The 12436-nt window shown below is 33.4% G+C and overlaps 1 long non-coding RNA gene across 1 annotated transcript; it reads right to left on the bottom strand.

Annotated features, from left to right (window-relative positions):
- Positions 1–6405: 6405 nt before the first annotated feature.
- On the bottom strand, positions 6406–12348 carry LOC140433245 (uncharacterized). The gene is made up of 2 exons (XR_011949894.1): positions 11645–12348; positions 6406–6552 (listed from the first exon to the last, which is right to left on the bottom strand). It is a non-coding gene; the product is annotated as an uncharacterized lncRNA (long non-coding RNA).
- Between the last annotated feature and the right edge of the window lie 88 nt (positions 12349–12436).

Below are 12436 nucleotides of genomic sequence, written 5' to 3'. Positions count from 1 at the left end.
CTGCTTACTCCCCTCACTCGTGACGTACCAGTATCTTGTTCTGTAGAAATACAAGAACCGTCAAACGGCACTGAGTTTTTGCTTTTTCGAAATATATTTTGTGACCTGTCTGAATATGATGTAGAGTTAGATCTGAAGTTCTATCGGAATGTTTTACAGATATAGAATGTTCGTAAATACGGTTGTGGATTTGTCGGTTTGTTTGTCCTATGTATGTACGTGGGTAACTGGAACAAGCTATCTCGTAGACACCATAGTCTTCATTGGGAATTTGTGACCAATCCGAAGTTACCAGACAAGATGCCGCCAGAATTTTCCGTATTTCCAAACCCCACCGTCAAATATCAGTCTTTCAGAAAGACATGCCCTCAAAGAACTTTATAACAACCCTGACATTGTCATCCTTCCAGCCGACAAAGGTAATTACACCATCATTCTCAACTCTTTTATTTCGACAAAATGTTAGAACTTCTCAATTCCCCACAGAATACAAACGCGTCCCAACCGATCCCACCACCTATCTAGAAAAGACCAAATCCATCATAAATAAGTCTACTCTATCTCCTGACGTCAAAAAATTTCTTATACTCAGAGAAAAATCTTCCCGAATTTCAAGAATATACGGCCTGAACATCTCACCTTTTCCTTACAACCATTAGCCAAAAACGCCTTGTCCTTTCCAAAAATTCTTTCCATTTAATTAATCTTCTGAAAAACATTTCTATTTCACCCTCAGATATACTAGCTAGTTTTGACATTGTATCTATTCACCATCATTCCTCTTGATGAAACCATTTCCATCTTGGACCCTAAACATCAAATCCCCCTAGACGCATTATCTCTTATAAAATACTGTATGTCTAGATAATATTGTCTAATACATACTTTTCATTCCAAAATCATTTCTATTTTCAAATCAAAGGTGCCACAATGAGATCCCCCCTCTCTCCCTAATAGGTGATATCGACATGGAACATTTCGAAACAACAGCCCTGTCCTCATCAAATCTCAAACCCACTTGATGTTAAGGTACGTTGATGACACCTTTGTTCTTTGGCCTCATGGTAAAGAACATTCTTAAACACTTCTTTGGTCAATAGTTACTTTCATCAAAGTTGAATCCAAAATTAGATCTACTGATACCTTCAGCCAAAATAGGAGAACAACTATATAAAGAAGAAGACAAAGTAGGACACCACGGATACGGCAAAAGAAATAATAGAGGGCACACATTGATAAATTACTTGGAGGAGAAGCAACCATATGCAATGAATACATTCTTTAAGAAAAAACCCCAAAGAAAGTGGACATGGATTAGTTCCAATGGTGAAACTAAAAACGAAATTGATTATATTCTTTCAACGCAAAAATCCATGGTTAAAGACGTAACAGCCCTAAATCGCTTGTCAACTGGTAGCGACCATAGACTAGTCCAAGCCAAGCTGATCATTGATAGTAGATTTGAGACAAGAAAATGGAAAATAATCAGAAATTAGACATGGAAAAACTAAAACAAGAAAAATAGACGTACGAAGAGAGAATAAAGGAAATATTGCCGACCAAGGAAGATATAGAACACAAACATATCGATAAAATAAACATGATATTTACTGAAACTCTAATGAAAGTGGGTAAAGAAATAGCACAGACAACAACAAAAGAAGAAAGTTTCATATCCCAGGAAACAAAGATTCTTATGAACACAAAAGAACATTACTAGAACAAGGGGACAGAAATAAAATGGAATACAAAGAAATAAACAAAACTATATAAAAAAATATCAAGGAGTGTAAACGGAGAGTACAGGAAGAAAAGATATAGAAAACAATTGAAAAAAATAGAAACATGAAGTGCTTAAAGCAGAACCTGGGAAACATAAAAATTAATAGCATAAAGAACAAAGAAGGAGTGGAGACCAACAATATAAAAGAAATTTTACAGATAACGCACGAATATTATACAAATCTCTATAAAACAGAACAAAAAAGAACCCAAGAAATGCGTAATCAGTTACAACTGAAAATAAAGAACGTTAACTCTGACCTACAACCAGAAATCAGTAAAAATGAAACACTCAAAGAAATAAAGAATAACAAATCTCCTGGGAAAGATGGAATAACTGTGGAAATGCTAAAAAATGGGGGGAAAACTACAGTGGAAGTTGTTTATGTACTAATGAATAAAATATTGAACACAAAACAAATACCCACCACATGGAACGAGGCAATAACACTATTATTGTTTAAGAAAGGTGATAGAAAAAATCTGAAAAACTATAGACCCATAACGCTACTGAATGTAATGTACAAACTGTTAACTAAACTACTAACAAACAAATTAACAACTAAGATAATTACCAGTCAAGAGAGCAAGCCGGTTTTAGAAAAGGATTCAGTACAAGCGACCATCTGCTTACGATAAAAATATTAATTGAAAAGGCCAACGAATATCAAATCCCAATGTATATGGCATTTGTAGACTTTGAAAAAGCATTCGATAAGGTGGAACATTGGGCAGTAAAGAAGTCTTTACAAAATGGGAGAATAGCCTATAGATATACGGACTTAATTTCCAATATATGATCCAGCAACAACATCCATCAAAATAGTTGAACAAACGGAGCCCATTAAGATACGGCTAGGAGTCAGACAGGGTGACACTATATCACCCAAACTATTCAATCAAGCTTTGGAAGACGTTATGAGGAAATTACAATGGAAAAAACGGGGTATTAACATAAATGGCCAATACTTGAATCACTTAAGATATGCAGACGACATTGTATTAATAACAGATAAAAGGGAAGAATTGCAAAATATGATGGACGAATTACATAGCGAATCAACAAAAATAGGTCTACAAATGAATTATAATAAAACGAAAATTATGACCAACCAACCAGAAGAATTAATAATTATAATTGCACAAACAACTATAGAACAAGTAAAAGAATATGTATATTTGGGACAACTAATTAAATTAAATAAAGAAAATCAGACCGGAGAAGGATACGGTTGGCTTGGGTATCCTTCGGAAAACTTTCCTATATACTAAAAAATAGAAAATACCCCCGATATTTAAAAACAAGAGTCTTCAACCAATGTATACTTCCTGTTCTCACCTACGGTTCTCAAAGTTGGACGTTTACAAAGAAAAACATGGAAAAAATAGCAAAGGCCCAAAGAGCCATGGAAAGGCAAATCGTCACCTGAGAATTATGTTGAACCAAGTCCACTTTTTTGAAAATGTGAGATTTAATCACAACACACTTTAGGTATTAAAATGTACCACGTCCAGCTCTCAGATGTACTCAATAAAGCTCTTTCATTGACAAAATCGAACAATTATATTAAACCAAGTCCCAAAGTGTACTACTTTTGAGAATTATTCTGTATCAAGTCCACAGCCAATAATAAAGGGCTATTTTAACACGTGTCATAGGACATGGTACACAATAATAATAATCGAATATCGCATTCGAGCATGATTCCAACGTATTTAAACAAAACAACGAACGTGTTCGTTAGTGAATGTTTTAATCTACATTTTAAAGGTGTTTAAAGGTTTTAAAAATTGTGAAAAACAGTTCTTAATATATGAATCCATCACAATTGACGTAAGTATAATGATTAAATAGTAGTTGTTAGTGTTGTTTGATTTTAGAAATGATGTTGATTGAGTATTAAAAATACAACATAACCTTTATTTTATAGTCTACTTGAAGAGTTAAGTGATCTAGTTAATTTGGATCAGCACATTCATGACGATGACATGATGTCAGATAATGTGTTACAGGATGATACTGCAGATGCCGAAAGCAATCAGAGGTAAGTGTTTTTTGTATTTTTGAGGGAAACGAGTTTAGTTAGCACAAGTCACACACATTATTACACATTCGATAAGTAATAGTGTGTTTTTGTTATAGTGCGGAGCCTAACAGAATAAATAAAGAGCGTTCTCGAAAGCGAAAAAAGGATATTAATGAATGGAAACAAAATGTAAGAAAAAGGCGTAGACAAGCTGGGTTGGATTATATTAATACCAAAGGAGAACCTGTGGAAATGAAATCAGTGAAGGGACAGTGTGATTGTCGTTTAAAATGTAAACTTAAAATAAGCATTGAAGACCAGAAGATACATAAACATTTTTGGCAACTAGAAGACCAAGAGAAATCACATTTTTACAGTAAGTTTGTACAAAAAACTGAAAAAAATAGAAGCAGACCGAGAGTTTTTCCACAGCCACAGTCAAAAGACGCCTACAAAAAGTATACTCTGAAATATTTTTTCGAATTAAATAATAACAGAGTACAAGTTTGCAAAACTTTTTTTTTAAATACCCTGCATATTAGCTCTCGGCGGATTTTCTATTTTTTTTGAAAATAAGTACCAAATAACAGGCACACCGAAAAGCAACGTACATGGAAAACATGTGAAAAGAGTAACCAGTGGGGATCAAATTAACAAAATTAAAGAGCATATTAATTCGTTTCCGAGAATGGAAAGTCATTACTGCCGAGCAAATACAAGTAAAGAATATTTAGAACAAGATTTAACCCTACAAAAAATGTTTGACCTCTATAAGGAAAAACACCCCGATTCTGAGATCAAAATAAATGTATATCGAAATGTTTTTAATACATCTTTCAACATTTCGTTCTTTAAACCTAAAAAAGATAGATGGGATTTCTGCGAAGAAATAAAAAATTCTACTGATGTGACAGATAAAAGGCGTGAAGAATTCCAGAACCATGTGAAAGGAAAAGAAGAAAGCAAAATGGAAAAGAACCGGGATAGGGAAACAGTAGAAGAAAACACTGCGTTTATATCATTTGATTTGCAGAATGTGTATTCACTACCAAAAGCAAATGTATCAAATTTTTTTTATAAACGTAAATTCAGTGTTTACAACTTAACGGGATATTGTTCAAAGAATAAGAAGACATACTGCGGAGTATGGCATGAAATGATATCCGGAAGAACTGGAAATTACATTTGCAGTAGTCTTCTAAAAATTTTGGATCAAATTGTGTCAGATTTCCCTGAGTTAACAAAATTGGTAATTTGGTCGGATTCCTGTATCCCCCAAAATAGGAATAGCATCATGACTTTTGGATTACAGCATTTCATCAAGAAACATCCTCAAATACAGTTGATCCAACAAAAATTTTCAGAGCCCGGGCACAGCAATGTACAGGAAGTAGATGCTGTACATAGCTTGCTTGAGAGAAAAATGCGCTATTCAGAATTATACAGTCCAGTGTCTTTGTTCAGAACCCTAGTGCAGATTGCAAGTCATTCAAAAAAAATTATTGTATTGCAAATGAAGCCGACAGATTTTTTAAATTTTCAGATACTGGCAAAGAAATTAGGATACAGTAAAATCCCATACACAAAAGTTAAATTTATTGAAGTTGATTCTAGTATGTATGTTAGCTATAAAACTTCCTTTACGGGCAATCTGAGCAAAGTAAGAGTGGATGGAACTACTAGAAATCAGCGGACCCATCCCGATAGAAGCAGTAATAATACTCTTGAATACATGGTTAATGTAAAGCAGATCACCCAACAGCCATCACTGGAAGCGAAGAAGAAGGCCGACATCATCTCAATGTTAAAGTATATGCCACAGGTGGATAAACAATTCTATGAACTGTACATTCGTTAAAAGTCTGTATTATCAGTATTATCAGTATTAGTCATGTGGACATGGTTTAATAATTTTGATTGCAGATAAATTTGTAAAAAAAACTGGAAATCATCTTAAACCATGTTCATCTTTCAAAAGTCAAATTACATATTTTTTTCCTGGAAAATACAAGCACATTATTATTTACCCGTAACAACATCCTACAAAACATTGTAAACAATTGTAGTCCCTTACACGAAATAAAGAAAAGTACATAAACCTTCTAATTCAAATTCTACGCATTTAACATTTTGGGACATGGTTCAACATAATTCTCAGGTGACGAAATGCTGAACATCAGGCTATCAGACAAGAAAAGAAATACTTGGATCCGCAACAAAACAAAAGTGACCGATGTATTAACGCAGATAGCAAAACTTAAGTGGAAGTTCGCTGGACATACCATAAGACAGAAAGACGACAGATGAAATTAGATGATTATACACTGAAGACCATATAGTTACAAACGAAAAAGAGGAATGCCACAAATGCGATGGTCAGATGACTTGAAGAAACACGCAGGCCCGAAGTGGGTACAAACTGCCTACAATAGAGAGACGTGGAAGAAGGAAGAGGAGGCCTATGTCCAAAATTGAACAGCAAGGGCTGTATAGATAGATAGATAGATACCTTCATTGGTCATTCCAGATAATGAAATGAAAGATAGACAGGTTACAGAAATATAGAGACTAGATTAGAGAAAATAAAAATCAAAAACCAAATTCAAAACTATTTATTATGTAAATGTTATTTATTGTTTTATACATTTAAAGCTATCTCATTGATTTATTCCAGCTCACAGACTTCTTTTCTGTCATTTCCTTTCTTGTTAAAGGTGATAGATGGGCTGCAGCTACGTAATCTCTACAAAAAAATTTACATTTAGAGTTTAAAATTTGGAATATATAAATTTTACCAAAATTAATGCTCGTAATTTAGAAATTTATCTTCAATGCAATTTCAATTTATTCTACTGCTTTTTTTAAGTGTTCTTGACACTCTCTAAACTCTAAACCATTGACGAAGATTCCTTAAGCTAGGAAATAATTTAAAGACTATACAAAACTTGTTTAATTGTGATAAATTCTGCTGTTGCTTTTTGTGATCCTTGCAGAAATCTCTTGAATATTATCCCGGTTTTCAATGAGTTGGTAATATAGATATTTGTATGATTCATTCTGTCCTATCTATTGACAATTCACATCCAATCTGCCCGTATATTTTTGATATCACCATAAACTTTTTCCAATATTTATAATAAACCTGAAATTAATGTTTTTAGTTGCAACTTAATTTAGCAATTATTATAAGCCTTTCAGCGTATCTGCAAATATCACAGTATTATCAATATATTCTGCTGCTCCATTAACCTCTCAAATTTAGCCGGAGACATAGACCAAAAGGCATAATTGTAAATTGGTAAATACTATCGAGAAGGCAGTTTTTACTCGATCAGCTGACACCTTGGGAGAACATGCAATGTATCGTCTATTCTGGACAAAAGGTACTATCCTTTTTTGTTACCGAGTTGAGCTGGCGGTGATCGATACAAAATAACAAGGAACCATTCTTTTTATTTACCGGACTCCGTAACTAGTAATCCACGGACTATTTGATGAATCGATAATCTCTTGTGTGCTCATATCTCCAATAATTTCTTCAATTTCGTCTCGTTTTGCGAATCAAAGTCTGCTCAGCTATTGTCTAATTGACTGAGTATCTCCGATATTGATTTTATGGTTAATTATGCTTATGTATCCCTATTCTTTTCATCCGTGGTAAAAATATTTTGAAAGTTTGCCAGTATAGCCTTTAATTTTTGTGTCTGTTCATTATCAAGATCTTTGTATATATTATGACTTTATCAATAAACTTTTTCGGATACTTTGACTTCGAAGAGTTGTCAACTAGTATCACAGAACAAATCAAAACTACAAGAACACTTTGTCCTACCAAAGATTTACTCAAAATGATAGCAGTTTCCTTCAAGTTGATGAATGTTACAAGAACGATGTCTCGAACTCCTTTATGAGCTTTTATCATTAAAAACTTTTTATCATTCATATCTTCGACCATCTTTACATTTTCCTTCATCAACAGTATCCATCCCAAATTCGTTCACTAGAGAAAACTTTTTACTGTAGACCTAGATGACTCCATCTCTATATCTAATACAACCCCAAGTTTTTTCAAAAGTCCATCACCAATATAAAATTAACATTTTGTGGTTGAATGTTGTCTCGTCTGGCCAATACAAACTGCGAGACATAAGTTAGGGATATAGCTAAATATTAAATAAATAACAATACAACAATTATACAACTGTATAAATCAATTAAGTCACTTATTTACATCAACAATTAACACTATTTTTTGATTTTTTTATTCAGAGAAATAGATAATTAAATTAAATTAAATTTATAAGTTGTTAATAGTTTATTATCCCATGAAACAAAGCCGAAAAGTCACTTGAAAAATTTAAAAATTACTGGGCGTTATTTTTTTCTGGAATATCTGGGGTAAGTCAATAGAAAGGCCATATTATCTCGTGGTTTATAAACAAAACAGTTATTGCAAATTAATCCGGAAAGTAAGCGTGTTTTTCAATTGTTTGTAATTATTAAAATAAACAATAACAACATTTAAAATACATTTCATAATATGAGTTTTTTTGTAGTTACTACATTTGCGAAAGATGGGCACAATCGACCAAGTAGTTTTTTAACAATTATATTTGTTTATACCATTTGAAAAAACAAAGGTCATTTTTAAATGACTGTACAGGTGCTTTGTCAATACTTAGAATGTTTTTTTTGCTCTGATTCTCTTTATAAGGTCTCAAATTTTCATGTTTTTAAAAACTATAATAATTTTTAATTGTTTACATAAAAATAATTGATGCACAATGAAGTACCATTACCATTATATTGGCAATATCCCTAACTTATGCCGCGCATTATACAGGGTGGCGCACCGAAAACGAAACAGATGCATTTACTGGCAGATGATTCCTTTAAAAAAAAACGCTTGGACCCGATTTTGTTATTGAGGGGGAAACAAAATTGGCATAAAATCACATTAACATTTGCAGCCCCCTAAGCGGGGGTGGCACCATCCCTAAAATCTTAAATGGAAAGGGGGGTCGAATGATCCATCATTTAAAAGGTCTTTCAACTCCCTTTACAATGAGGTAAAATTCATGTACTTCAATTCAATTCAATTTAATATTTGAGGAGTAATTTGATGGCACTCATTCACAATTCTTTGTCGTAAATCTTCTAAGGATGTTGGCTGAGTAGCATAGATTTTGCTTTTTAAGTAACCTTACAAAAAGAAATCCAAATGTGATAAATCTGGCGATCTTGGGGGCCATTCAACGGCACCTCTTCTACCAATCCATTGACCTGGAAAGGTCTGATCTAAATAATGCCGAACTCTTAATGCGTAATGTGGTGGGGCACCATCCTGTTGGAACATCAACATATTCTCCACGTATCGACCATCATTCTGATTTTCAATTATATCTGTTAGCGCAGGATCTATGGCATTTTGCAGTAATTCCAAATACATTTTACCAGTCAAATTTCCAGGTAAGAAAAAAGGACCAACCAAATGATCGCCAAAAATGCCAGCCCAAACATTTAATTTTTGTGGCTGCTGTGTGTGTACCTCATGGTAAATTCTGGGATTAAAGTTCGACCAATATCGACAATTATGACGATTTACTTCGCCATTTAAAAAAAAGGAACATTCGTCGGAAAAGCAAATGTTAAATAAAAATTGTTCATCGTTTGTAATTCGTTCACTCATAACTTCACAAAATTCTAATCGCTTATCAAAATCGTCTTCATTAAGTTCTTGTACAAGGTGAATTTTATACGGATGAAAATTATGGGCCTTTAGAATCCGTTGGATAGTACGTCGACTAACACCACACGAAGTTTGCAATTTGCGGGTACTTAATGTAGGATCTACAATAACTTGCCCTAAAACCCCCACTTCTGTTGCTTCGTTCCTTATAGGATTTTCAATATTACGTTTTTTATTGGCGACTGATCCAGTTTCCCGAAATTTAGCTATAAGTTCTAGAACATATTTTCGGTGCACATTATTGTTCTCATGTCGCTCATTAAAAATTTGTGCTGTTCTATTAGCACACTGATTATTTCCGAAAAATATTTCAATAATTTCAACCCTTTCTGCCGTGGAATATACCATGGTTAATTTATGTATAAAGCAATAAATGATATTTTAACAACAAAGATTGGTCAAATCAATCGCAAACTAATGTACTATTTCCTATTTAAAATAAGTACGCGGCATTCTCTACTTATCTTTCTTCAAGAAACAACTTTTTTGTCACAAAGGACACTTCAATTGCTATTTTTATTATTAATAAACCATGGGCGTAGTAAATAAAAGCATTTACTTATCAAGAAAATGCTTTTACTCAAATTTCTTATGAAAGAAGTACAAACTAATTTGATGTACCTATTAAAGTCTACTTTAAACTTTAAATCAATAAATCTCCAAAACTACTGAATTGAATACATGAATTTTACATCATTATAAAGGGAGTTGAAAGACCTTTCAAATAATGGATCATTCGACCCCCCTTTTCATTTAAGATTTTAGGGATGATGCCACCCCCGCTTAAGGGGCTGCAAATGTTAAAGTGATTTTATGCCAATTTTGTGTCCCCCTCGAAAACAAAATCGACGGGTCCGAGCGTTTTTTCAAAAAAGGAATCATCTGCCAGTAAATGCCTATGTTTCGTTTTCGGTGCGCCACACTGTATATTGCCATGTTAACTTCGTTGTAATTTTTAATTATTTCGTCAGTTGCTGTTCTAAGTTGTATCTGTAATTTGTATCTATAATTATCTGGTGATAATTTAAGATTGTCTCTTATTTTTTTCTGGTCTTGCCATAGTTCTTGTTACAGCCGTATCAGTCAAAAACGATCTTTATGGACTATCAATGTATCAGGTATGAACTCCCCTAGAGGACGTTATGTTAACAGTAACTACAGGAGCTTTGCTTTTCTTCTTACACTTCTTACATGTGAAAGATTGCCCTTCTATGTCGACCTGTTCTAGTTCTCCAACTGTTATTTTTGTTTCTTATAAGTGCACAGATCACACTTGTAAGAAACAAATGTGTCGACGATGTACGATTTTTTTTTAAAACATTTAGAGCTGGAGTGCCTCCTAAACGTCGTAGCAGTTTGTAACTCACAGATTATGATTTCTGTCTTCAAGACTTGCATTTTAAAAAAATGTATACGACCAATAGGAGCCGAAAAAAATTTTTGTCACTTTATTCGGCGGCATTCGATACTCATTGACCTATATTAAGATACATTTATAATGTTTTTAACACGATTTTGTTAATAAATATATTTAAGTTTCTGCGGAGTGACGACGTAGGCATGGTGGTGGGGGAAATCAAGGAAATTGAATTCGGAACTTCAAAACGGTGGAGCTGGGGAAGATTTGTAATATCTCGGTAAAAAAATAAACCGATTTCCTGTATGTACCTACTCCAGCTCTAAATGTTTATAAAAAAATTTATAATATTTTTAATGTAATAAATAAGGGGTAAAATATCGACTTTTTTTACTCACGACCTGACATTAGCAGTATTGTTTATAGCGACGATCAACAAGGTCCCATAGCCATGATGGTTTCCAACCTTCAATACAAGATGGAACTTGAAGAAGTATATAATATTATGTAATAATATAAGTGGGAATTACCTAATTATATTTTATAGATTGATTGTTTATTGAATAATCAGAGTCTACAACTAATCTACATTATCTATAAATAAACTATCGCAATATATATTACGGCAGTAATATAACTGTAGTCGAAGGTAGTATGAAAAATGAGGTAAATAAATAATAGCTAAACAAAATTATAGTTTTTATGATTTTAATAATGGAATATACTTACTTGAACTCGTCGTAACTTTTAGAAGTTACTACAGCTCTTAATTTGGCATCGTTTTTTAACCAATACATTTTATCGTCCTGTATGGACGATTGCAACTCTCTATAAATATCTGCTTGTTTAGAAGACATCGTAATTAAATAAATAACTCAAGAGTTTTAAACATCTCTCGTTTGATCAATATGTCATTGTTGCTATGGCGATTTGTTTAATGTCAAAGATAACTTAGTCTAACCTATACTGCATAGTTACGGGATGGTTACAGAATCTTCTTTCTATATATGCAGTAAAGTTAAAGAAAGTTCTAGGAAAAAGGAATATTTTTTATGTCACCATCGTCATCTTTGGCTCGACAATCCTCTGTCGATCCTGGCCTGCTCCAAGATTCGTCGCCATTCTGTACGATAACTGGTCTCAACTCCATTTAACCGCACTAATTTGTAGTCAGCCTCTACTTCTTCTTCCTACAGGTGTGCCTGTGGTTAGCATTTTAGCATCATTTAGTCTCGCATTCGTATTATGTGTCCAGCCCATCTGAGTCGCTATGTTTTAACGAACGTTATAACGTCTGGTTCATTAAAGAGTTGGTATAATTCGAAGTTACATCTTTTGTGCCACTGCCCGTTGTTGTATATAGTGTTACGATAAATATCATGGCCTATAAAACTGTAAATATATTATGACTAATTCTTTTCTGTTCTAGTTGTTTCGGCGCTCAGTTGAAAGACCTGTTCACCTGAATTATGATGAGTCGCCCATGACTCGAAATTTCCAGGCAGGCCGAATAAAAATCAG

The sequence above is a fragment of the Diabrotica undecimpunctata genome, chromosome 2, assembly GCF_040954645.1.
Source record: "Diabrotica undecimpunctata isolate CICGRU chromosome 2, icDiaUnde3, whole genome shotgun sequence".
NCBI classification, from domain to species: Eukaryota; Metazoa; Arthropoda; class Insecta; order Coleoptera; family Chrysomelidae; genus Diabrotica; species Diabrotica undecimpunctata.
The sequence above is the reverse complement of the archived record's forward strand: the minus strand, read 5'-3'. Positions and strand labels throughout refer to the sequence as shown.